The sequence below is a fragment of the Ostrinia furnacalis genome, unplaced genomic scaffold, assembly GCF_004193835.3.
Source record: "Ostrinia furnacalis isolate ACB-3 unplaced genomic scaffold, ASM419383v2 OfSCF2036, whole genome shotgun sequence".
Lineage (NCBI taxonomy): Eukaryota > Metazoa > Arthropoda > Insecta > Lepidoptera > Crambidae > Ostrinia > Ostrinia furnacalis.
Window position 1 is genome coordinate 39,157 of NW_021132275.1, and position 27,589 is coordinate 66,745.

General features: G+C 31.3%; 1 long non-coding RNA gene across 1 annotated transcript; it reads left to right on the forward strand.

Annotated features, from left to right (window-relative positions):
* On the forward strand, positions 1-27,279 carry LOC114354260 (uncharacterized). The gene is made up of 4 exons (XR_003656011.1): positions 1-281; positions 21,922-22,131; positions 22,661-22,927; positions 23,224-27,279. It is a non-coding gene; the product is annotated as an uncharacterized LOC114354260 (long non-coding RNA).
* Positions 27,280-27,589: the final 310 nt, after the last annotated feature.

Here is a 27,589-nt window from a genome sequence, read left to right on the forward strand (position 1 = left end):
AAATCGCGCTGCTCGCCCCGAGATACCTTTTCCATTAGTCTAGTGGTGAGGTTCTGTATCCATTATGTAGTTATTTTTTGGTGTTAAGGGAGGTTTTATTCACAATGTAATTCAGTAAAGATAAAGTACTTAGGAGCAAAAATGTAGAGCACTAATTTATACTAAGAGGTGATAAGTCCCTTTAGAATAAAAATGGCAGAGTCATCGCCCGGTTGAGAACACAGTGCCAGATGTCCTAAAATTCGCAAAACCAACTGAAGAGTTCCTTTGAGGATAACGAGGTGGGTACCAATCCATATTTTATTTTTCGCTTAGATTGGGGAATTCATTAATATTAATTTAATCGCGATACTCCTTTGTTCGGTTTTCCAATTAGGATTTGCGTCTTACTTTGACCTTGACCTTCAATGAGTGGTAGAGTGTCGTTCGTTAAAGCTGATAAAACGTCGTTTAATTTATAATAGTATTAATTATTTTTGAGAGAGATTAATGATAAAGTAAAAAATATTTTCCAGGTTTAAGATTTGGTCGTTTAGAACAAGAATGAGGTAGATAATTAAGTATTTTGCACAATGGATCATATTTCGTCGTATTTTGAAACCTATAACGTGTGGTGACGTCATCACTTTGCTCTTATTGCGACGTTGCAATTCAGAGCTAAAATGGCTGCCGGTTAATAATGGCAATTTTTTTTTATGAAACATTTACATATTGGGAGATATTGAAAAATAATCTTCTTATTTTGAGACGGAAGCTTTATTTTATACAACATCGGTACGTAATGATTCACGGATGATATTTTAATGAAATAACTTGAACAATCTTATCGGAAATATTAATTAGGTATCAAATCGTTTCATTGTACTTAGTCACGTACAGAGTCGTTTCGTACTATCAGTGGTAGATAATAACCTATTTAAACAAAAGGTATACGGTTAATAATTTTAACAATATCATGAGGGGTTTTTATTTTGTATCAAAGATGTATAAAATTGGTGAAAAGGGAGTGTGTGACAAAACAAAACAAAAATATTCCGTGCTTTGTTTTAAGTTTCTGTATTTTTTATTTTCAGACTTTCCCAGACACCCTGGTAGATCTTGCAACTTGTATTTTCGCGGCAGGTAGCTTTTTGAGGCGGCTATATTTTAAGACTTACACCACAAACCACAATCCAACCGATCGTTGAGGCGGAATTATTGTTAAGTTTATACCACAATTATTCAAAAACCTGTTGTCTTAAATCCTTAAGTTGTAAGAGAAACAATAAAACATTGAGTTTTTGTGTCTTTAGTACACCCAAAGTAGGAAAGAAGGTTCAGAGGAACCTGTCGGGAGGCAATTACAACATTCGCAATGTGGCGTCTTTATTTATTTCCTTGTGTTGGTTTATCTCCTTGTTTTACTTCATGAGTTAGTGGAATATTAACAAACAGTCGATAATTAAAAGTAAGAAGTGATAAGAAATCACAAGGACAATAAGTCCATGTAAAGACAGTGGAAAATTAACAAACAGTCAATAATTAAAAGTAAGAAGTGATAAGAAATCACAAGAACAATAATGTCCATGTAGAGACGATCTTGAATAAGCATAAATATAAATATGGCAAGCACATATTATTCAAAACTTACTATTTTAATAAGAAAGAAAGGAACATCCTTCAAACATGCTCTAACTTATTTGAAGTTAAAGAGACCTTGATTTTGTTCGTTACAGAAAAAATAAAGGCAAAGCCTTTTTATTTAGGATAATGAAACATTTCGTAAACTAAGAAAAAAACAACCATACATTGTGTTGTAAATGTTGTAATAGGATTTATTTTTATTGAGACTATAATGATACATTTAAAATACCTACTTACGAAGTTTCGATGTAATTGAGAAAGCCATAATGGTAAACCCCAATTAGGCGTTCTTAGACAAAATATTGTAGCTATCTAAGCGCTATTTGAGATATTAATAACTATACAAGGCATAAGAGACCTTTTAGAATGTTTGAATAGAAATCATGCACCGTATTCTTATCAATTTATGAATGTAAATGTCATAAATTAATAAGGGACTAACTCCCTATAGTAAGATGAAAATATCTTCTTTCGAATATAAACTCCGAATTGGAAATATCTACAGACAAAAAACAATCTAATGAAAGCTATTGAAGCAGTCCTATTTTTTATAAACATTTATTGTTTTACTCCACGAAAGCAAAACATTTTCCAATTTATCTCAGGATTTATAAACCAGTAGATAGGTATTACATAATAGTATATTCTGAAGCCTGCTTAAAAAAACTGGAAAGATCTACCAGTATTGTATATCATAACTACGTATGTACCTAGTTATAGAGTACCATATCAATGAGGAGCATTTTTACAACAATGATTCACTAGGTGATGCTGATCATTGCACAATGTTAAGAAACGTGGCGTCATCGCGAAACAAGAAACGAAGGGCGGGCCGTGAACCTGACAACAGCAACCGAAAGTAAGAAATATCGAATCTACCAAGATCAAAAGAAAGTAAGAAAACTCATATTACTCCAAATATCTACTATACATATAACAAATCGGACTTTATATTGCACAGCAAACAACTGCGAAATACCTGTTTAGAGTCTGACAATAAAGCATATTTTTGCTACGACGTAGAACTATTATACTAAGCGGCTGAAAGGCCCATTTATGCTATTTTTTATACAATACATAGTAATTTTTTTAGAGTATTAGAAAATGTAGCGTCATCACCAAACAATAAACGAAAAGGAGGTGCCAAAATCAGGCGCCATCAACCGATTCAGCGGACACCTACGCGGAAAATCTATTTTACCACCCTAAAAATGTAAACGGTCATAAAAAAATTTATTGCCTTGATGGAAATTAGTACACTGAGGCTGCTTGTAAACATCCGTTTTTTTTACCGGACAACGGTCCGATTTTTTTACCGGATTTAGCGGTGGCGTATGGTTTATAATGAACGTGTAGGTACACATGCATCGGACATAAGTCCGGCAAGAAAATTGACAGCAAACAAAGGATATCCGTTTTTTGACGGTCCGTCGTCCGGTGAAAAACGGATGTCTACAAACGGCCTAAATGGTATTGCATACTTTGCATACCTACCTATTTCGAATTTTGGGACCAAATTTCTAAATATATTTTTACATTTATTAGTCGATCATTGCACAACAAAACGAAATGTAGAGTCATCACGAAACAATAACCGGAATGAGGTATATAACTACCAGGTAGAATTGACTGAAACAGTATGACTAATCTCATCGACCTCAGTTTTTCTTGTGCGAGCTGACCGAAAAATAAAGTAAAAACTACCTACTACTACTAGGTATTGCATTTCTGTTATTATGTAGTGTAGGTATAATTTTCTTGATGGTGCTTCTTCTGACATAAAAAATAAAACATTTAGAAGCAGCAAAAAAAATACAATAGTAGCATTGCATTTTTGCCAGTAGGTACATAATACACATTTCGTTTCGTTCGTGCTTCTGACAAAAAAAGTTTACTTAGATGCAGTTGAAGTATCATTGCTATTAAGCTAGGTATCTATTTACAACAATTCTTTTAGTTATTATTGCAAATTTTTAGATAGTTTAATTGTGAAATAAGGATAAGAATGAATTGAATCACATAGAAAAGAGCTATGTAACTCAATCAGCCTTCTTTTTTCAGCTCCTGACACAAAAGAATTAACCGAACCAAGTATGATATTTAATCTATCTCAGATTTAACTAACTGAACCAAGTATGATATTTAATCTATCTCAGTTTTAAGAATTAACCGAATCAAGTATTATATTTAATCTATTTCAGTTTTAAGAATTAACACAATCAAGTATGAAGATCTTAGTTTTTCTTGTTTGTGCTTCTGTAATCCAAAAAAAAAATGGTTAGATGCAGTCTAATAAGTAATGCATTTGTAAGGTACAAAATTGTAAGAAATTTTTTTCTTGCGCGTGCTTCGGACACTAAAAAAAAAGTTTAGATGTAGTTTAGGTATTAACATTGCTATTATAATAATGAATCACTATGACAGAGTTAATATATTCTAGCAGCCTTCTTGTTTGAGCTTCTGACACAAAAAAATCTACGTCCTGACACAAAAAGTCTGGTTATAGTCTACGTATCATTGCTTTTATTACCACACTACCTGTGGTTTATTATTGCACATTGTTGATGAAATTGTGAAATAAGGACCAGAATTAATTGAATCACTTATAAATGACCTAATGTAGTTGATCGGCCCTCTTGTTTGAGCTTTTGACAAAAAAAAAGATTAGAAAATTAGATGCAGAATTTTAAAGCTACTTATTTTATTCCAAGATTTTGCATATTACAATTTTTTGAAATTTTATATTTTTTTACTAATTATTTTAATTCAAAGTAGGCTTTATCATTGGCACATTTGACATGTGAAATTCAAGGATAGCCTAAAAATTTTGGCAAAAGCCTCCTCAGCTGCTGTCATTCCAGTCCCATCGAGTGCGCCTGCGCAGCCTCATCCATTTTGGTCCAGTCAGCCATCTTAACGTCATCTCAACGGACTAGTGGTCTACCCATCGTCCTGAACATCCATCATAGGAGGCTGCCATACTTTTACAGTATTAGCCCATCTATCTTCTCTCCTGGGACACTTACCACCCATCTGGCGAACACTTAAGTGGAATAATTTATATTTTTTCATAACTTAGATTATAATGTAGGTAAATAAGAACTTGATCAAGTACTTATTAATATACAAAGGGTTTAATTATTTTTTGCATAAAGAAGTGAAAATTACAAAGATGGTCTAGCTAGTGTCTATTGGCATTTTCTATTGCGTAATTGTATTGGCTATTGCACTTCATATAATATGTATTATGATGTTATTTAGGGCCGGATGTGGTTGAAAGATACTTTGTTTAATTTTTATTACTTAGAAAAAAACAATCCTGAAAAATCATTATATTACAGCGTTACGCCTCAATTTATTATTATCTACTGATGAAAATGTTCAGCTTTCGTATTAAAACATTTCAATTTAATTAATATTAAGCTTTCATAAAAATACTTACCGTTACTCGTACGTAATATACTTATCTATAACTATTCTAGCTACAATCTACCAAAACTATTTTACTACATACTTCAAATTGATGACGGCAAATAAACACAAGGTAGAGTTAGAGAAAGAGTTAAAACCTTTAATCTGGTTTGTAAACCATTAGTGGTGTGTGTATTTATTTTTTTAGTTATTAAAATTGAAAGATAAGGGGACCGTTTTATCCATTGGATTGAACGAAATATTATTTTAAACAATATTACTATGCTTTTTTATTACGTAGGGTATTGAATGAAATTAAACAAGCACAGAATTATCTACCATAGTAATGTAGCGCGATTACCTACATATTTTAATCTATTTTCGTATGATTTCTACCGTGGAGTAGGTATACTATTTGACTGCGAGGCTTAACATAAGCCTAGTTGTGACCGCGAAGATTCTAATACAAAGCTAGGCTTTTATAATTATAACCTAGATGTGCCCGTGAGATTTGCTTTACCGAGCTGAGGCTTTTGCGAGGGTTACAAGCCTAGCTATGCCCGCGAGGTGTCCCATGCCTAGTTGAGGTTCTTGCCAGGCTTACATAGGCCTAGCTGTGCCCGCGAGGTATCCCATACCGAGCTGAGGCTCTTGCAAGGCTTATATAAGCCTAGATGTGCCCGCGAGGTGCCCCACGCCTAGTTGAGGTTCTTGCAAGGCTTACATAAGTTTAGATGTGCCCGCGAGGTGTCCCATGCCTAGTTGAGGTTCTTGCCAGGCTTATATAGGCCTAGCTGTGCCCGCGAGGTGTCCCATGCCTAGTTGAGGTTCTTGCCAGGCTTACATAAGTCTACTTGTACCCACGAGGTATTCCATACCGAGCTGAGGCTCTTACTAGGCTTTCATAAGACTAGTTGTGCCTGTGAGGTGTCCCATGCCTAGTTGAGGTTCTTGCCAGGCTTACATAGGCCTAGCTGTGCCCGCGAGGTGTCCCATGCCTAGTTGAGGTTCTTGCCAGGCTTACATAGGCTTAGCTGTGCCCGCGAGGTGCCCCACACCTGTTGAGGCTCTGTGAAGCTTTAAGCCTAGCTGTGCCCGCGAGGTGCCCCACGCCTAGTTGAGGCTCTGTGAAGCTTAAAGCCTAGCTGTGCCCGCGAGGTATCCTATGCCTAGTTGAGGCTCTTGCCAGGCTTACATAGGCCTAGCTATGCCCGCGAGGTGTCCCATGCCTAGTTGAGGTTCTTGCCAGGCTTACATAGGCCTACCTGTACCCACGAGGTATCCCATACCGAGCTGAGGCTCTTGCCCGCGAGGTGTCCCATGCCTTGTTGAGGTTCTTGCCAGGCTTACATAAGCCTAGCTATGCCCGCGAGGTGTCCCATGCCTAGTTGAGGTTCTTGCCAGGCTTACATAAGCCTAGATGTACCCACGAGGTATTCCATACCGAGCTGAGGCTCTTACTAGGCTTTCATAAGACTAGATGTGCCCGCGAGGTAACCCATGTCGATTTGAGGCTCTGTGAGGCTTTAAGCTTAGCTGTGCCCGTGAGGTTTCCCATGCCTAGTTGAGATTCTTGCCAGGCTTACATAAGCCTAGATGTACCCACGAGGTATTCCATACCGAGCTGAGGCTCCCAAGTAGCAATTGGTATTAATGGTAAAATCTTACTTGTCTTAACTCTATCTAAATTTACACTTAAGCTAAAACCAAATAAACTTAGGATAGAGATTTCTCTCTTTAAGAGTTTATATTCTTCATCGAGCACTACTTAAGCAAATTAAGAATATCCAAAACCAAGTTAAGTATTCTTGAGATAATTTGGTCTTAAGTTATTCTTAGCTTAAGTTAAAAAAATATTATTTTACTAAATTATGATTTTTTGTATGCTCACTTAATACTAAAAAGTATAGATGAAGTATTATTTAAGTGTTGCAAAGTAAATAAAGTATTTGTAGATTTACTTAGGACTCTTTAAAGACCATTGTCCTAGAAATAGTTTTCTGAAGATTAAGTTAATTACTTTTTTACTAGAATTAATACATTTTGAGAAAAAATACACTTAACGGGACGATTTCGATAAAACAGGATCACGCCTATTAATTCAAAGTAATGCACGCCCGCGGCGTGCGCACCTTATTATATTAATTTTCAAAAGTAAATTATGCTATTATAAGTAAACTCCAAATATGATTGACTAAAATATTGTCTAAATTATTTTCAAAATTGTATGGTAAAGTTGGGTACAACATGATTATTATACAATGGAGTAGTTTCGTGATGTTGAAAACATTAGATTTAATTGAATGGAATTAAAATATAGACCAAATAAAAAAAGCCATTGAAGTTATTTTTGAAATCCATCAACAAATGGCTGAGAAATTAATTATTAAAATTACCTCCATATTTTTGCGTGGAATTAAATATAGGCGGTGCCGTAACGTCAGGCCACCTGTTCAAGTTTCAATCACCATGCTTACCACCTCTAACGCATTTTCGAGAGTGACACTNGTGGTACAATTTACCCGGCGGTACAATATACCGAACTCTCCCCTATGTATTATGATGTTATTTAGGGCCAGATGTGGTTGAAACATACTTTGTTTAATTTTTATTACTTAGAAAAAACAACCCTGAAAAATCATTATACAGCGTTACGCCTCAGTTTATATTAGGTACTGATGAAAATGTTCAGCTTTCGTATTAAAATATTTTATTTATTTATTAAACTCATAAAAAATATTTAACGTTACTCGAGATACTTATCTTACATTATACCAAAACTATTTTACTACTTCAAATTGATGACGGCAAATAAACACAAGGTAGAGTTAGAGTAAAACCTTTAATCTGGTTTGTAGGTAAACCATTAGCGGTGTATTTATTTTTTTAGTAATTAAAATTGAAATATAAGGGGATTAGGGGACCGTTTTATCCATTGGATTGGACGAAATATTATTATTTTAAACAATATTACGATGTTTTTTTATTACGTAGTTTAACGTAGGTATTGAATGAAAAAAGAAGCACAAATTTACCTACCTTTATAACGCGATTACCTACAATCTACAATATTTAAACTATTTTCGTATAATGTCTACCGTGGAGTAAGTAGGTATACTACTTGACTGCGTGCGAGGCTTAACATATGCCTAGTTGTGCCCGTGAGATTTTACCGAGCTGAGGCTTTTGCGAGGGTTACATAAGCCTAGCTATGCCCGCGAGGTGCCTTACGCCTAGTTGAGGTTCTTGCCAGGCTTACATAAGCCCAGATGTACCCACGAGGTATTCCATACCGAGCTGAGGCTCTTGCGAGGCTTCCATAAGCCTAGCTGTGCCCGCGAGGTGCCCCACGCCTAGGTGAGGTTCTTGCAAGGCTTACATAAGTTTAGAGGTGCCCGCGAGGTGCCCCATGCCTACTTGAGGCTCTTGCCAGGCTTACATAGGCCTACCTGTGCCCGCGAGGTGTCCCATGCCTAGTTGAGGTTCTTGCCAGGCTTACATAGGCCTAGCTGTGCCCGCGAGGTGTCCCATGCCTAGTTGAGGTTCTTGCCAGGCTTACATAGGCCTAGCTGTGCCCGCGAGGTGTCCCATGCCTAGTTGAGGTTCTTGCCAGGCTTACATAGGCCTAGCTGTGCCCGCGAGGTGTCCCATGCCTAGTTGAGGTTCTTGCCAGGCTTACATAGGCCTAGCTGTGCCCGCGAGGTGTCCCATGCCTAGTTGAGGTTCTTGCCAGGCTTACATAGGCCTAGCTGTGCCCGCGAGGTGTCCCATGCCTAGTTGAGGTTCTTGCCAGGCTTACATAGGCCTAGCTGTGCCCGCGAGGTGTCCCATGCCTAGTTGAGGTTCTTGCCAGGCTTACATAGGCCTAGCTGTGCCCGCGAGGTGTCCCATGCCTAGTTGAGGTTCTTGCCAGGCTTACATAGGCCTAGCTGTGCCCGCGAGGTGTCCCATGCCTAGTTGAGGTTCTTGCCAGGCTTACATAGGCCTAGCTGTGCCCGCGAGGTGTCCCATGCCTAGTTGAGGTTCTTGCCAGGCTTACATAGGCCTAGCTGTGCCCGCGAGGTGTCCCATGCCTAGTTGAGGTTCTTGCCAGGCTTACATAGGCCTAGCTGTGCCCGCGAGGTGTCCCATGCCTAGTTGAGGTTCTTGCCAGGCTTACATAGGCCTAGCTGTGCCTGCGAGGTGTCCCATGCCTAGTTGAGTTCTGAGGAACTGAGGCTCTTACTAGGCTTTCATAAGACTAGCTGCGCCTGTGAGGTTTTCTATGGTGAAATGAGGCTCTTGTGATCTCAAGCTTAGATACGTAGATAGATAGAAATAAAATTTAAATGAAACATATTTAAATGTTTTTTTTTCTTTCATAATCATAATATTAGACTTGATTATTATCTCTATTTTTGTTTTGATATTGTTTATTTATGTAGGTAATACGGTACATTGATATTATCATAAGAATTAATGATTTTTGTGTTAGGAAAGATAATATTATATTTTATGCTACCAAGGTACAAGATAATAGAAAAGATTACAACAAAAGAGAGTTGAATTTTTCGCGTTTGCGTTCATTTTTGCGACGATCATTCAGATGAATTTGAAATATTTAATTATTTTGCTTCGTTGGATTTGATAGAAAATACGTATAACTTAATATTTACAAAGATTTTATACCTAGCAATACATAATATTTATTTATTTATTGTTCTCGTATTATTAAAGTCTTCAAGACTTAGGTACCTACGCTAGTTAAACATCTTGAAATACAGGTTTACGATGAGTATAATAAGGAAAATTAATAAGAATTACGTTTTGAAATGTAAGGTTTGCGATAGTTATAATATGAAAAATTAATCGGTTATTTAATTACGCCTTGAAATGGTATTACGATAAGTGTACTAAGGAAAATGAAAATGAATCAGTTAATTAATGACATATTAATGAAACACAAGGTTTGCGTTGAGTATAATATGGAAAACGAATCGGTTATTTAATTGCGTCTTGAAGTGCAGGTATACGATAAGTGTAGGTAATAAGGAAAATAAAAATTTATCACACGTATTGAAATGCAAGGTTTGCGATGAGTATAATTTATGGAAAATTTTAATTAACAAGTTATTTAATTACGTCTTGAAATTGAGGATTTGCACTGAGTAAAATAAGAAAATGAGTTAGGTTTATTTATTTAATACAAGGTTTGCAATAAGTATAAATATGGAAAACGAATCAGTTATTTACTATTGCGTCTTGAAGTGCAGGTATACGATAAGCATAAGGAAAATGAAAATTTATCAGTTATTTAATTACGTATTGAAATACAAGGTTTGCAATGAGTTTAAAATGGAAAACGAATCAGTTATTTTATTACGTCTTGAAGTTCAGGAATACGATAATTGTAATAAGGAAAATAAAATTAATCACGTGTTGAAATGCAGGGTTTGCATTGAGAAAAACAAGAAAATGAGTTAGGTTTATTACGCCTTGAAATGATATTACGATCTAAGGAAAATGAAAATTATTCAGTTAGTTAATGACGAATTAATGAAACACAAGGATTGCGATGAGTGTCATATGGAAAACGATTCAGTTATTTGATTGCGTCTTGAAGTGCAGGTATACGATAAGTGGAATAAGAAAAATAAAAATTAATCACGTATTGAAATGCAAGGTGTGCGATGAGTATAATTTATGGAAAATGAAAATTAACAGGTTAAAATAATTACGTCTTCAAATGCAGGGTTTGCACTGAGTAAAACAAGAAAATGAATTAGGTTTATTTAATTACGCCTTGAAATGGTATTACGATAAGTAAGGAAAATGAAAATTAATCAATTAACGACGTATTAATGAAATGCAATAATGTCATGGAAAATGAATTGTTTAATTGCGTCTTGAAGTTTATTTAATTACGCCTTGAAATGGTATTACGATAAGTATAAAGGAAAATGAAAATTAATCAATTAACGACGTTTTAATGGAATCTAATAATATTATGGAAAATGAATTATTTAATTGCATCATGAAGTGCAGGTATACGATAAGTGTAATAAGGAAAATAAAAATTAATCACGTATTGAAATGCAAGGTTTGCGATGAGTATAATTTGTGGAAAATGAAAATTAACAAGTTATTTGATTACGTCTTAAAATTTTGGGGTTTGCACTCAGTAAAACAAGAAAATAAATTAGGTTTGTTTTAGTTACGTCTTGAAATGCAGATAATTATACGATAAGTACGAGTATAATATGGAAAATGAAAATTTATCACGTCTTGAAATACAAGGTTTGCAATGAGTAGGTATAATATGGAAAATGAATCAGTTATTTGTAACGTCTTGAAATGCAGGCATAACGAGAAAGGAATGAGATTTGTTTATCTCTTAAATGCAGTTTTACGATGAGTAGGTACCTATAATGTTAAGGAAAATGAAAATTAATCAGTTATTTGATTGCGTTTTGAAATACAAGGTTGGCACTGAGTAAAACAAGAAAATTAATCAGATTTATTTCATTATGTCCTGAAATTCAGGTTTACAATGAGTTTAATAAGGAAAATGAAAATTAATCAGTTATTTCATTGCACTGAGCAATAATTAGAACAAAGCATTCATTAAATTAGTTGTAAGTCTAACTACCTGTACCTGTCTAATGGTTCGAAGGCAACATATACCTACATTTTTTTTATTTATTTATTAAAAAAGAACATTGAATATGTATCAGATTTATTTATTTACGTCTTGAAATATTTATTTATGTCATGAAACGCAGGTTTACGAGGATACAGAAAATGAAAATTTTATTATTTAATTGCGTCTTGAAATGCAGGGTTTGCACTGATTAGGTATAACGAAAGCAAAGTGAAAATTAATCCGATGTAGGTATTTAATTATGGCTTTTCAAGGCAGGCAGGCAGGCCAGGCAGGCAGTTAAGTGTGACACAGATTATGCCAAAGAATAACATTCATTGCTAATTTTATGTGATAAAATTAAAACATTGATAGTAAAATACGTACAAATACAAAGTATTTTAAGTGCGAATACTTGAGTTTTTTTTAATATATTTTGTTTTTGTGGTGTGACGACATTCTGTGAGTCTGTGACTAGTGGTGACTGATATTTATAATTTTTATTTACACCTATTTGTGTATTTTTTTATAAATACATACCTAACGTTATAATAAATTAGGTATTTATTTCTTTTTATATTAAAGATTAACTACCACAGCTGGAAAATACTATAATTATAATTATACATAATATTGAATCAAGATAATATACTTACCTACGTAAAATTAAACGAATATGAATACAAATTGACAGAAGATACTAGAGTTACACTAAAATAGTGTCACTTAAAAATAAAAAGGAAGGGAATAAAATAACATAGACACCTATATGAATTATAGAAATGAATTTATCAAGCAGCTTAAAAAGGATACACTATCAAGATAGCAACAACTGACCTTATTATATGGTCAAGTTATTGACGTAAATCATTTGTTTCTCTCTATGATAAGCATACTATACTGAAATTAAAATGTTTAATAATCCCGCTAGAAGATTATAAAAAGAAGACTAGAAGAAAGTAGGATTTGAAGATGGTGTTTTGTATGGTGACTTGCCAAGAAAATAAAGAAGAAATAATGTTTATTATTAATCGGCGAACATTTAAAATAGCTAAAATAATAGGTTTATTTTAAAATGTACATTATTTTGTGCTTAACATTAAATGAATACCTACTTATTGAACAGAAGAAAACGTTAATCAATTACTTAATAAACCAAGACGCACCTTTACATAATACCTACGAGTATGTAGGTACAAAGTAACTAGTTATACCTTTTAAGGATTCAATTATTTGCAGACATAATAAATTGGGTGTTGATTGGAGTCGTTTTAAAATATCAAAAAAGAAGAAAGAAAAGTATGATTTTTGTTACAAAGCTAGTAATGAAGAAGAATACAGAAATTATCAAGAATAATAATGAACATAACGCATGGAAAGAGAAAACGTAAATAGATTTTGTATATTTTGAAGAATTTGATGCAATTTGAGCTTAAGAAAAACAGAAAAATAATGAAAGAAATTACATGAGAACAAAGAAATAAAAATATGAAATAGGTTTTATTACATTTATTGCAGGATAAGATAGGATGAGTGTTCCTTTTTCTCAAGTTTTGTTAAAACTTAATCATAAAATTCTCTTGTATTTGAAATACCTACGTGTTATGGATATCAAACAGGTTAATTATAGTAATTTATCAAGCATTCAAAAAATGGTCATAATTTATAAAAGTAATGATTTCGGAGTAAAAATTATGAAACAATGAAGTTAAACTGGAGTCTCAATTCAATAATGAAATTAATGTTTTGTGTTGATTTGGCGTAGCTGTAAAGAAAATTTTTTTTCAAGAATGGGATTCTTATGTGTGTTATGCAGAGAAGAAAATTGTGAAAGGTTTTTAAAGTTTTCATATGTTTTGGTTTTGTGAGTGTTGGCTAGTTTCTGTAAAAGTAAATAACAGTTGTCATGCAGTTTTTTATGTGCTGTGATGTGCAATGTGTCGTGTTTTGTGAATCTTGTTTATATTTGGTGAAAATGTTATGTAAACATTTGCAAAATAATTATTACAGTTAAAATTTTCAATAAAAATGCTAATAATTGTTTCATTAAAATTAAAACTATCATATCCACACTGAATCTCAATCTTTAATAATATTTTTCTGCTTTTGCAGACTTATAATCTTTTTTTACATAAGATAGACTAAGTGTTTTCGCAATTTATTACGCCAATATAAAACTAAAAACATAAATAAATTCGTGAGCCTACATTGTCATATTAGAGCGCTCTAATAAGTAAGTTATGAGTACCTACATTGTTGTAATTCAGACATCACATCTAACATTACAGAAAAACCAAATAAAACACAAAAAACAAACCTCATTACTCCCTTTTATCAGCATGTGCTCAAAAAATAAGTCGGAAAAGATACAAGGAGTGTATCAATATTCGAAAAAAATAGTAGGTACCTAGGTAGGAATAGGTACACGTAAAATCGTAGGTCTAAAGAGAAAACACAAATAGGATAAAAAACTTAAATAGGATATAATATTTGACTGCAATCGTACCTGGTGTTAAGTAAGATGTCTAGGATGGTAAATATCTGTAAATATACGTAAATTCTAGGTAGGTAAATAGACGTAAAATCGTCGATCAAAATAAATTTTTATACCAAACATTGTCATACTCTACCACATAGGAAATAATAAACTTATAAATTAATAAGCAACTAAGGTATAAGATGGTGTTTTGTTTTATCCTATTTAAAAGAGAATAACCTATAGCAAACTATTAAAAGTTTATAAACTACGGAAAGTTACTATTATTCTAAAATGATTAGCTATAAGTACAATTTTAAGATTATAAGTCATTGTAATGTTCGTTACCAGAAGATAAATCTTAATAGCTTATAAGACTTTTTTGAGTAGGTACTGAATGGATACAAAAATTTATTTTTATTACTGACAAAAAGTGTATAATTTAAGAAATGGTATTTACCATAGTTTTTATTTTACATACAAGAACATCCATATCGATTACAAATAAAATTAAGATGCAAAATATTGAATTGGCTCTATCCCTTTCTCGTTATACCGTATTATAGTTTAATTCCCTTTTAAGTAAGGTTAAGAATTTTTTAAAACATTATTAGTAATTTGTTATTTCAAAAATTACTAATACTCTCGTTAGCCCCTCTTACTAAGCTAAATATTATGCTTGTTTGAGTGAGCTCACCACAATAGTCGAGCGGCGGGGACCAAACCCGCGTTCCCCGGATCACGAGTCGGCCAGTCCGACCGTTCGGCTATCGTGGCTTCATTATGGAATAATTTATTTTAAAATACAGGTGTGCCGTTTTTGTTTATAAAGAGATTTTTATACCAAACATTAATAATCTAACACATACAATAGGAAATTAAGATTTATGGAGTATATCAATATTCGTAAAAAATAAACGTAAAATCGTCGGTCAAAAGATATTTTGTACCAAACATTGGCATACTCTACCACATAGCAAATAATAAACGTATAAATTAATAAGCAACTAAGGTACAAGACGGTGTTTTATCCTATTTAATTATTTATTTATTTAAAGTACTAATTAATAATATTTTTTACGAAAGGGAAAAAAAATTAGCCTATAGGAAACTATTAAAAGTTTATAAACTACGGTTTACTATAATATCCTCAAATAATTTAAGAAATGGTTATTTCAAAAATTAGTAATACTCTCGTTAGTCCCTCGTACTAAGCTAAATAATATATGCTTGTTCGAGTGAGCTCGCCACAATAGTCGAGCGGCGGGGACCGAACCCGTGTTCCCGGATCACGAGTCTGCCAGTGCGATCGTTCGGCTATCGTGGCTTCAATAAGAAATTATTTCTTCTAAAATAATTTAGGTGTGCCGTTTTTATTTATTAAGGAGTTATTTCTTTTAAAATCCAGGTGTGCCGTTTTTTTATTTATAAAGAGGTTTTTATACCAAATATTACGTCTAACACATACATTAGGAAATTAAGATTTATGGAGTATAATATCAATATAATTAAAATTATAAGTGATTATTATTATAATACTAGCTGACCCGGCGAACTTCGTACCGCCTTAGCGTAGAGATTTTCTTAATATTTTTTTCCGTAAGAACCATCCTTGGACTTCCACAAACATTAAAAAAAAGAATTATCGAAATCGGTTCAGCCGTTCACACGTGATGCCGTGACAACGCGAAACGGGTTTCATTTTTATATATATAGATAGATTCGCAACCAGAAGAGAAATATCCTCGGGTAATTCTCTACCTCTTAATAACTTATGAGATTGTTTTGAGTAGGTATTGAATGGATACAAAATTTTTATTTTTATTACTAGTTATTACTGACAAAAATCTGTGAAACTGAAAAAAGATTTTATTTTACATACAAGAACATCTATATCGATTACAAAGTAAATTAAGATGCAAAATATTGGATTGGCTCTATCCCTTTCTCATAATACCGTTATAGTTTAATTCCCTTTTAAGTAAGGTTCAGATTTTTTTTATAACATTAGTAATAGTAGTATTAGTAATTTGTTATTTCAAAAATTACTTACACTCTCGATAGCCCCTCGTACTTACTAAGCTAAATATGCTTGTTCGAGTGAGCTCACCACAATAGTCGAGCGGCGGGGACCGAACCCGCGTTCCACGGATCACGAGTCTGCCAGTCCGATCGTTCGGCTATCGTGGCTTCATTAAGGAATTATTTCTTCTAAAATACAGGTGTGTAGTTTTTATTTATTAATTAAAGAGTTTTTTTTTCAATCCAGATATGCCGTTAAAATTATCTTTAAATGTATTTTGCAAAAAATAATGTTAGAAGAAGTATTCTCAAAAAATGTATAAAATTCAACAACAGAGTTAAAACAATATTTTATGTTAGCATCACTCTACCACTCAACCATTAGGAATAGATAATTATAGACGGAAAATGGAATACCAATTAGAATATCTGAACTAATGTTCAGAATGTAGTTACATTATAATTAATACGACAGTTGACATTGACAGTTACAATTTTTGATTTTATAATAGGTACATAATTATGCGTTAAAGAATGACACAAACTAATGATTTATTATAGTCATAATTTTTGGTGAGTTCATTTTAAATTAGAAGTCAACGACAACGTGTACCTCAAAATGATAATAATATGAGTAAAAACTAGAAATGGTGATATAATTAGGTACATTGTTATTTAATCGTATATTAATAAAAATGTCTCTATGGATAAATTTTAAATTACACGTATTTACGTGTAATAATAACGTGCCACTCAAATTTCAGTAAAAACTAGAAATGGCGAAATAATAATAATTGTTAAAAATGTCTCTATGGATGGTTTTAATTAAGACGTGAACGATTATACCTAAATACAAGTAAAATATAGAAATGGTGATATTATAATTACGAATGATAAATAAATTGTTTCTATTAAAAAGGTCTCTATGGATAGATTTAGATATGAACGATGCGTCACTCAAAATATGACTAAAAATTAAAATTGTTGAAATAACTAATACGTTATTAATTTGTGATAAAATGTCTCCATGAGTTTACGGATGATTTTAATTAGACGTCAAAGTCGTAAACACTAGAAATGGTGAATGAAATGTACATACATTACAATAAATAATTAACATTATTTTATAAATGTCATAAAGTTCTCTATAGATGGTTTTAATCAGACCTTCATTCGAGGTAGGTAACTCAAATACGAGTAAAAATAGATATAAGCAAAATAATTAAAAGTTAACTGTTGAAAATATCACTAAGGATGTGCTAAGGATGTGTGATGTTATATATTGTATGTATGTATACCTAAGTTTAATTATGCGGTTCTGTTCTTTAAGAGTAATTTAGAAGACTTAAAAAAGGAAAAAACATTGATTACATTAATTTAAACTTTAATACAATAAGCTTTCAGGTTCAGAAAAATGTGTAATTTTATTTAAGGACAAAAAAAATGCGTAAAGCTGAAATTGGCGAATAGAAATAGAAGTATTAATACTTCTTTTTTAACTGTAGGTATAATTGAATAAAAGATTTCTATGAATTTTCTAGGTAGGATAGGTATCATCTCCTTCGTTGTGTTAGAAATATAACATTGCACGGATTTTGGTTTACGTTATAGATTTTCTTTAAGTTGGAACATAAATCATAAACAGGTTATTTGGAAATAAATTTTAAAATAGCGATTCCTAGGTAGGAATAGAGTGATCTTTTTTGAGTTCTAACTCTGTAAAAAATACATTAATAAACGGATTGTGGTTAACAATTATATTTTTTAGATGAAAACTGAGGAAATAAACTTTAGAGTATCAATTCCGTTCATTCATTTGATTGGACGTTATAATTTTATGGTGTGAAAATGTTAGTCTGACTTAAATATAATGTAGATAAAACTTAAATATGCGAATAATATAATATTTTATAACATGCGAGTCTACGGATGGACTTCTAAGGTTGAATTGATTGTTTAAAATAATTTACATTAACATGTGGTACATAATATTATTTTAATTGGTGAATAATATACACAATAACTATCTTTACTGATGGTATAAAAGGAATTTATAATAAATTTAGGACGGAATGTGAATTCGGAGGTTATAAAATACGGTTGTTAGGAGGTAAACGTTGTTTTTTTTTACGAATAATATTATGTAAAAAAATATTTATTTTATTTATTTAGCACAACCAACAAGACAATTATATTTAGATAATTAAGTATAATATTTAATTTATTTATTGTTCTTATTGATTATACAAAAGTAATTGATAATGGACGTAATGTGAAAACAACAGGGATATTAAAAAAGCAAAAAAGATATTGTCATTTACGTTTACGAAAAAACGAGTAGGTACCTAGATATTATTTGTGTTACAAAAATAATCTCTCGTTAATCGACCGGTCTATTTGATGTCTATTATGATTTGGAATACTGCAGTGTAAAGTATATTTTTTACTTTTTATAATAAGTGATGACTAATGACAAAAGAAATTGATGACATTGGACGAAATGTAGAATGTGGGTGAATGCAGGGGGGTGCCCTTGAAGAGATATTATAAGTATGTTTTATTTAAACCAAACAGGAACAATGACAACATGATTTCGATAGTAAACAAATAATATTTCTCACTGTCAACACTATCTTTATTGATGACATAAAAATCAATTAATAATAATGGACGGAATGTTAATGCACGGTTAAAAAAGGCACATACGACGTTTACGAGAAAGGTAAAACAAAAATGTAAAACATTTAAGTAGGCAGTAGGTACGAGGTTAGGTAGGTACTAAAAATAAATCTGAAGAGTTAAAATCAATTTTACTGTTAACAAGACTAGATTCTCGCAAATTGTTAATAGGATTCCAAAAATCTACATTGTCACAACTCTCCTCGGTCTCCCCTACCGTCCACTTTGAAGATTGACCATTTTAAGGTTCTTTACGACATTTAGAAAAATTCTTCGAAGAGAGTTTTTTTCTCTATTTTCCCAGTTATATTATGATTTTTAAATAATGTCAGGTATGAATAAGGCAAAATTGGCATGTAATTTTGATGCTATACAATCACTACAAATTCCTCCACAATTCCTAGTGCATGTTGATATTATCCAACATCTTAGATTTATATTTTAGTAGGAGATGGTTTTTAACTAACATACAGAAACGTTGTTTGTATTTGTTTTTAATGCGTGGCTTAATTTTGCACGAATACAGATGCCTTTAAATCAATGAGCTAGAGAAAACGAAATCGATTAAACTAAAACGTTTATAGTATTTAAAGTGTGCTAATTGTGTTCCAATTATGATGCATAATTAAGTAAAATAACATTTATTATAGAACAGCACTATCATGCTTTATCTGTCACGGATTTGGTCCAAGATTTTGTACATGAATCATTTTAAGCAATTTATTAATTCATTCATTTAATTACTAACAAGGAATCCTTAGAACACATAAAAAGTAACAGCTTATGAGAAAAATATTTGGCTTCGGAGGTTTTATTTTTGTATTTAAGTAAATAATACCAATACTGAATAAGGCTTGAAGATGCATAGAGCTAGATCCATTTTACATAGGTGAACTTTGTTTAGTTAGGTACATTTTGCCTCAGTTGAAACGCTGTAAACAATTCTAATACAATTTGTTAATGATAATTTTAATGCATAATGAAATGCTTTCTGAAAATTGGCGCTTGGCTGCTAAATATATTACCTACATTTTTACATACCTAAACTTAAGCGTCACAAAACATTTTACTTCTTACTGTACATAATCTTGACATCTTTTCTTATCATTTTTGTTGTATTTTTAAATTAAATAATTTTGTAAATATTTCAATTAATAACATTAATTAAACATTTCAAGGTCCATAACTGGGGAAATCAATATTTTTTTCGTTAAGAAACTAATCTTTAAAATTAGGGGTGTATAACAGAATAGTGATAAAATAAGCATGTCATGAAAATTAAGTGTTTAGCCAACCTTTTTGATTTGTATCTTGGTGGTTTTACTAATTGGTCTTCATGCCCACACCGATGTGTTTTGTCTTGTGTAATCTGTTCCCTACCTTCTGAGTATTATGTAGTTTAAATTGGTAAATGCAAAGATTGGTGTCAAAAGCTTCTGCATTCTACTGCTATTTAACAGGTTCCAACCCTTATTCTTGTATGTGTTAAGCGCTTCAACCTTCGTCCTAGAGTCATTGACACACCTTTTCATTGTGTTGCTTTTGTCACATTTGAAATTTAGTTGATGATCTCACAAGCAAAAGCGTGTCTTGAGTCCTTTTAATACGAGGGTATTTTGTGTATGCATATTTTACAATGTCTAGAAGCTATTTGCATGCAGGTATGGTAATAGTTATAGTGTATCACCAGTGCACTTTGTGTCTGAAATTAATTTGCGAGCTTGTGAGATGTCTTAGTGGTCTGGGAGTTAACTTTTGTTACTTTACGGTAATGATTTTGATAGCATTGATCAGCTACGAAAAAGTATGTTGGTTTGCAATAGAGTAGGAGAGAGATCAAGGGTAGTGTGGATAAAAAGCGCCAATTAGTAAGATGGAGATAAGTACAAGTTGACGGAAGTGTTACACAAAGATAATATAAAAATATAACTACTCCACAATACACATTATACCTACAGCTACAATATTCATGAAATAAATTATTAAGTATTAATGCTCTAGTACAAATTATCTGAAAGATAACATAGGTAAAATGCCAAAACAATAGATGTTAAGTAAATGATTTATTACCTATTATTGTATATTATGTATTAGAGATTTATTTAAATAGGTACTTAACATTGAACTTTAAAACAATAACACGAGTAGAAAAAGCAATATTGTACTACGGTTGGACGGTTATTATGACTAAGAACGGTTAAAATAAATTTAAAATAGGAATTTGTGACGGAAATATTATTAATAATATTAATTATATTGTTATCAATTAAACAAAAAACAAGGTTAAGAATAAACGAGAATAATAATTATAATTAAAACATGCAATTTGAATTTCATGAGGTAAATAGTGTAACTTACACTAAGACACAATATTTAAAAAATAATATGAAAAAAATAGAGTAAATGTATCTTATTATATTAAAAACATAATTATTAAGTTAGGAACAAGGTCAAGGTCAAAGGGGAGCAAAATAAATAGGAATGATTTGTAAATTATAATTTACTTACTAACATCTAAAAAGACTCTGGTGACTCTGCCACGTAGCGTAAGTTGCAATCGCAACGCAAATGCCAGTTTAAACCTCTGTAAAATATACAGGTAGATTTAGTCGGATGTTAAATAGAGTAGGATAGCTGTAGAAATTTATTTATTTATTTATTTGTACACCAACAAGGTTACATTACAAATATACCACTATAAATATAATTATGGCCGATGACCAGTTAGGGTAGGCGTAGGCGTATGCGACGGTTTTGGTGATTTGGGGGAGTCTTAACTTAAACTTTAAATTAGAATATTATTTTATATTTACCCATAAGTAGACTATAGCTCGGCTAAAGTTTACAATACACGTATTTTTAATATTGAATTAGGAAACGATATGAATGCCTGACTTTATTAATATGTTAAGGTATAAATCTAGGTTTTCTACAAATAAACAAACCTAGACGTAAGGCCGTAGCTCTATTTTTTAATATAAAGTAAAGCTAAAAAGATATACTTAGAATACGTAATTAAAACTAAGAAAATATAGCTATAATATATTAAGGTATTTAAGACATTATTATTCATATTTTCATTATTTTTCAGGAACAGGAATTTAATGTTAACTACGTATAACACACCAACACGTAATATGCGGGATCTAAAACACACAAGGCAGGCCCATTCCGTAGAATTATGGCACAAATTAAGACCCTTTTGTTGCTATATTTCTATCAAATAATACCGAAGGAGAAATGAACATCTAAGAAATAAAAAACTCATAAGAAATTCAGGTCCTCAAAATCTGAATAGAAGGTATAAATAAAGAATAAGAGTAACAATTTTTAAATAATTAACTTATTCATTTTGCACTTACATAATAACTTGATGAGTTTTGTTACGTCTCGATTAGTTATTGATAGTATTGATATTAATAAGCACACTAGTGCGACTGCACTTTAATCAAATGTATACCTACCTACATTTGATCGAATAGCAAACTCATATTTCGCTTTTAACGATTATTTCATTTTAACTAATAATTCAATTCCAATTAATTCTTTTTTTTTTTTTTCATTTAAGTCATTGGCAATACATATTTATTTTGTATGCAATTAAATTATGATGACTTCTCAAGCAATTTGGATAAAAATAGATTTCGTATTTTATACATCCATAATAAAAGTTTTTATTATTGTTTTTATCGACAAAATTATTGGATGCGCAAACATAAAACTCCATTTATTTTACTGCACGTTTATGACAGCAAAGGTTTTATTTTATCAAATCATTATTTTTCAGGACCTGTTTATTATTTGTTATAATTTGAATGCGAACATTACAGACGCGGTAACCATCAAACGACATGACCTTAGAGGCGCCCCGTTAGTAAGGCTTAAGGCCTGGCCCAATGATAGAGCAGATCAATGATAGACAAGGCCTAATAGAGCAAGCGCAAAGAGCGCGATAGAGCTGCCCAAATTTTGACGTGCCCCAGTCATTGACAATGAATTCGTTAATTAATTCACAACATCTCTATATAATGACCACGGCGATGGAACCAGACTTCTCTAGTAAAATCTAGTATTTTACGTCCCAAATTTGTATCAAGGTATTAATTAGTTAATAATCCTCGTAATTTTTCCAACTAATTCATTAGACATAAAATTTATGAGCAATTTGATAAATTTATTAGCCATACGTAAAACGTATAGGTGAAAAATTGTCTTTGCTCTCTTCAATGCTTATCAGCACAATTTGACCATAATTTTCAGTTTGCATAGAGTTTTCGATTAGTTAATTAACAATTAAAATTTAAATCATATTTTTATTTTGAAAAATTTTGCAATCACTAGTAACACTAGACTAGACAAAAAAACTTAATACTATTTGATATTTAATTTTCAGATCTTTATTTGTAAGTGGCGTCACCAATCACGGTTTTTTGCAACAGCAGAGTATTAGGGAGGTCTTTTTATCTTGCACCGAATAAACTACAGCATAGTCGAGTACAGGCCGGAAACTTGCAGTATACCTACGCCAAAAATAAATAGAGTAACATCATTTTTTTTATTTTAAATAAAAACTAGTAATTGTAATGCTTAGCTTTCATAACTTAAAATTCATTTTAATATTGTATTTAATGACAATAATATAATATTCATTAGGATTATTAATCTCTAACACATTTATATTATCTTAATTACCAAAATACTGTAACCATCGGGAAAAATATTTTATGTAATATTTATGAAATATGGGAAGATATATAGTAAGTTTAGAACAAATTCCGGGCGATGACATTCATTAGAATTAACTGAAGTTATTAAACTTATCATAGTTTATATTTAAAGTTATAAGCTTTTATCGCATTCCGTGTTTGACTATTTGAAAACAATACATACTATAAATTATTATATCAGGTTTGACTTAAGTTACAATAATACAATAATTATTAGGTTATTAATAGTAGTACGTTTAACATTATATATTCGTATATAATTAAAACGGCTGAGAAAAAGGTATCTCCAAACATAGTTATCTTAACTATGTTACTAGTAATAAGACCTACATAATATACCTAAATAACGCAACAAATATTAATGCAATCGCATTGCTTAAATGTTATAAGAATACACTGCAATATTTGATACTTATATATCTCACATACACAATTATATTATTATAGTAAATATTCTTTCATCAATGGAATGAGCGATACAACAATTTAATATAAACACTACTTATAATCTTCTATCGATAGTCATTGCACCGGCTTGAAATTTAATCTATCTAACTTCTCATCACTACAGTTATATCAGTGTGTAACAATCTATAATACGTAATTTATTTTTTGTTGTTAAAATTACCACTAGAATCTATTTATTTTACTCTTTTTTAAATATTTTTATTTTCGTAATTATCACTTTTTTAAACTTTCTGATTGGAATTTACGCAAATTCATAAATACGTAATGGTATTATTGTAAAATGTTTCAGTTATTAAACCAATTTTAATTTAGATCTTTTTCTGTTTTATTAATATATTTTAATACAGTAACCTTATTCCCAAATCTTTGATATTATTATTTTGTTTGGAATTCCAACTAGGAAAAATACATAGTTACATTTAAATATTTTTTCATAATTTTATAAAACCTTGAAAGAACATTTATCTAGAATATTCTGTAAATGTATGAGATAGCATAATAGTAGTATTACACACTTATGAATAATAATGAGGCGAATACTGTACGAAACACAAATTAATTACTACTCTTTTATTATGAGCAGTCCATTCAAATCATGTAAACTGAATAAGTTCTAAATAGAAATTAACGTTTTTCTTAAAAACTGCCCCCTTTTTACCTTGCAAGTTTATTTATTTTTTTACTTACCTACATTATTGATACCCTTGTGTGATAAGTATTGATGTGTTATGTAGTTTGGCAATAGATTTTAATTAATAAGTATTTTTCTTATTAATTAACTTTTCACCCCTGCTAGTTAACCCTGACATAGACAAAGACACGACAAAAATACCTACTGAGAGTGCATGTGGTATCTTTTGTTAAAATTAAATATTGACAATGGCACGTCAGCAATGACAAGAACATCGTCAATATTGGATTGTCCATTTTCTTAATATTTAGTTATTTTGAGGACTTGCATACATATTAATTCCTGAATATCCAAAGCACAACTACATCAATAACAAGGATCTTAGCTATTTTTTAATTTTTAAAATTAATATATAATAGTTTATCACTTATAAATTGTCTGCTAAATCTTGTAATTGATTAGTTACTGCAGACCAAATAAATAACTCTGCATCTAATGTGGAGGGAATACTGGTTGAATCATTTAAATTTATAGCCTTCAAAACAAATGAAATAAAGTAATTGCTTGTAATTAATAAGTCCTCAAAACCGGATTGCAGACCAGTATGGCAGCATCCGAAATCATTGGTTGTTTAGTCACGATACTATATACTTATATTACAACTATATATAAAGTTTTAACTTAAATGCTTGGTCGTATCAAGCCATTAGTGATAGATGGTTAGATAGAGTAGGATAGGTATTAGGGCAGAAATAAGGGTGTCAAAAACTGTTACAAGGACCTAAGAGACCTGACATGGACGTCCTCTGTTGATGAATGGGACTGGTGAAAACTTCACCATGGAGAATAAGTCCCTTTTTTATTTATTCAATAAATACAAACTTTGAGCAATTTAATTAAAGCTTGACACAGAGTACCTTACTATGCTTGGGCATTATATTGTTAAGTTTCTTTGCATTTAGCATTAAACATTTGTTGTTACTATGTTTATAATTTGTGCAATATTAATTCATTGCCACTAATGAATTTAACAAATAACGGCTAATCTTGTGTGAATATACTTAGTTTTTGTGTCGAAGTAAATAAATAGAATCTCATCTAAATATTAATCTTCAAAGCGTAAAACAAGCTATTTAGCAATATCCATTAACCATTGTTTATTACATTTGTTTATGATTTAATAAACGTTAGTTTTTTTGTGAATTAACGTGCCCACCCTTTGCAAACTAACCCCGACGAGGACATAAAACGACACGACGCAAATACCTATTAGTAAAATAATGGGTATTTAAGTTTTTAAAGTTCAGTATTGTTAATGGAATGTCAGCAATGGCTAGTACTTAGCAATATTGGACCATGATATTCATACATAAAGTTTTTGTTAGATAGGTTTTAGGATAGGATGAAATAGATTTTGGATTACAAGAAACAAAATTACAGAAGACGAGGACGTTCAAATTTTGGCACAGTTATTGTTATTTTTTATTAGAAGATTTGAGAATTGTATTTTTGTGAAACTAACTAATTACATTTTGACTTCATATAATTTCTCCACACATGTTTTGTCACAAATGTAATATTTATTGTAATTGTCCATAAATTGCACACTGCTTAGTTACTTTTCATAAGTAATTTATCAATAAAATGATTTTGTTTGTGATTTAGTGTTTGTAAATTACTTTGTCCACCTTTGTAATTACAAATTAATGTTTAATTAATCCCGACAAGGACAAATGACACGACCAAAATACCTATTAGTAAAATAGTGGGTATTTAAGTTTTAATGTTTAATATTGTTAATGGTAAGCCAGCAATGGCGATAACATCAGCCATATTAGACTCCTGGTTGTAATGACACTAAACAAAAATAATTATTAAAAAAATAATAATATTTGTCAATATTATGTGTTTAAAATATTGTAACTTTATAATAACTAAATTTTTATGCAATGTAAAATTTAAAGTTAAACCAAATTGTAATATTTTTCTAAATAATTAAAACTGTTAGGTCGTTACAACTATTTAAACACTTCTACTGAGTTTCTTGCCGGTTCTTCTCAGTAGTGCGTAGGTTCCGAACCGGTGGTAGAGTCAACTAAAAACTTTATCCGGCAAGTTAAATCCGGAAAAATAATTTGAACATTTTCAAAATTTTTACCAAAACATCACTATCACACTGGGGAACAGAAATTGTAATGATACGTAATTGGCATCTAGAGTATTGTAAGGTTTAAATTGTAATTTAACATTATTTATTGATGTACTTACTTATTATTATTGTTACTGTAATGACAATTTACTGGTCAAAATGCTGCTATGTTTTAAGAGCTGTTTAAAAATAATTAATTTAATCATGGTTATTTTTGTTGTATCATATTTTTTTAAAGGTACCTAAGTACAGAATCATAAAAATATCTTTAAGTGGTGAATTCAAGTTTGTTTGTTACCCAAATTATAAATAGTTCTAATAACTGAAATTCGATTGTATTAATGTCAACTCGTAATAATGAAACTGGATTGGAATTTTGATTAAAGCTACTATTTTTAGGACAATGCAAAATTGTTGTAAGTTTATACCTGTGTTAGATAAATTCATTATAAATCGTCAAGTTCCCCAGTGACAAATCCATAACTAAATGTCAAATCCAAATACATAATACAAAAATAAATGCTATTAAACATAATTTTGACGTTTTATTGTTCCTTCTCCCCTTTCATTTCCTTAATTTTACTATGAGTGATAATTTTCAGAGCTGAGATTGACATTGCTTTGATCCTGTGATTTTGGATATGAAAGTTGAACTATCAATCTCGGGTTCGATTCCTAGATGATGATACTCATACTTACTGATTACTTACTGATCAGGGCCTTTATTAGTAAGTAGTTTAACAGTATTTGTTTCGATTGCTTGGCCAGTATCGTAGAAAAGAAC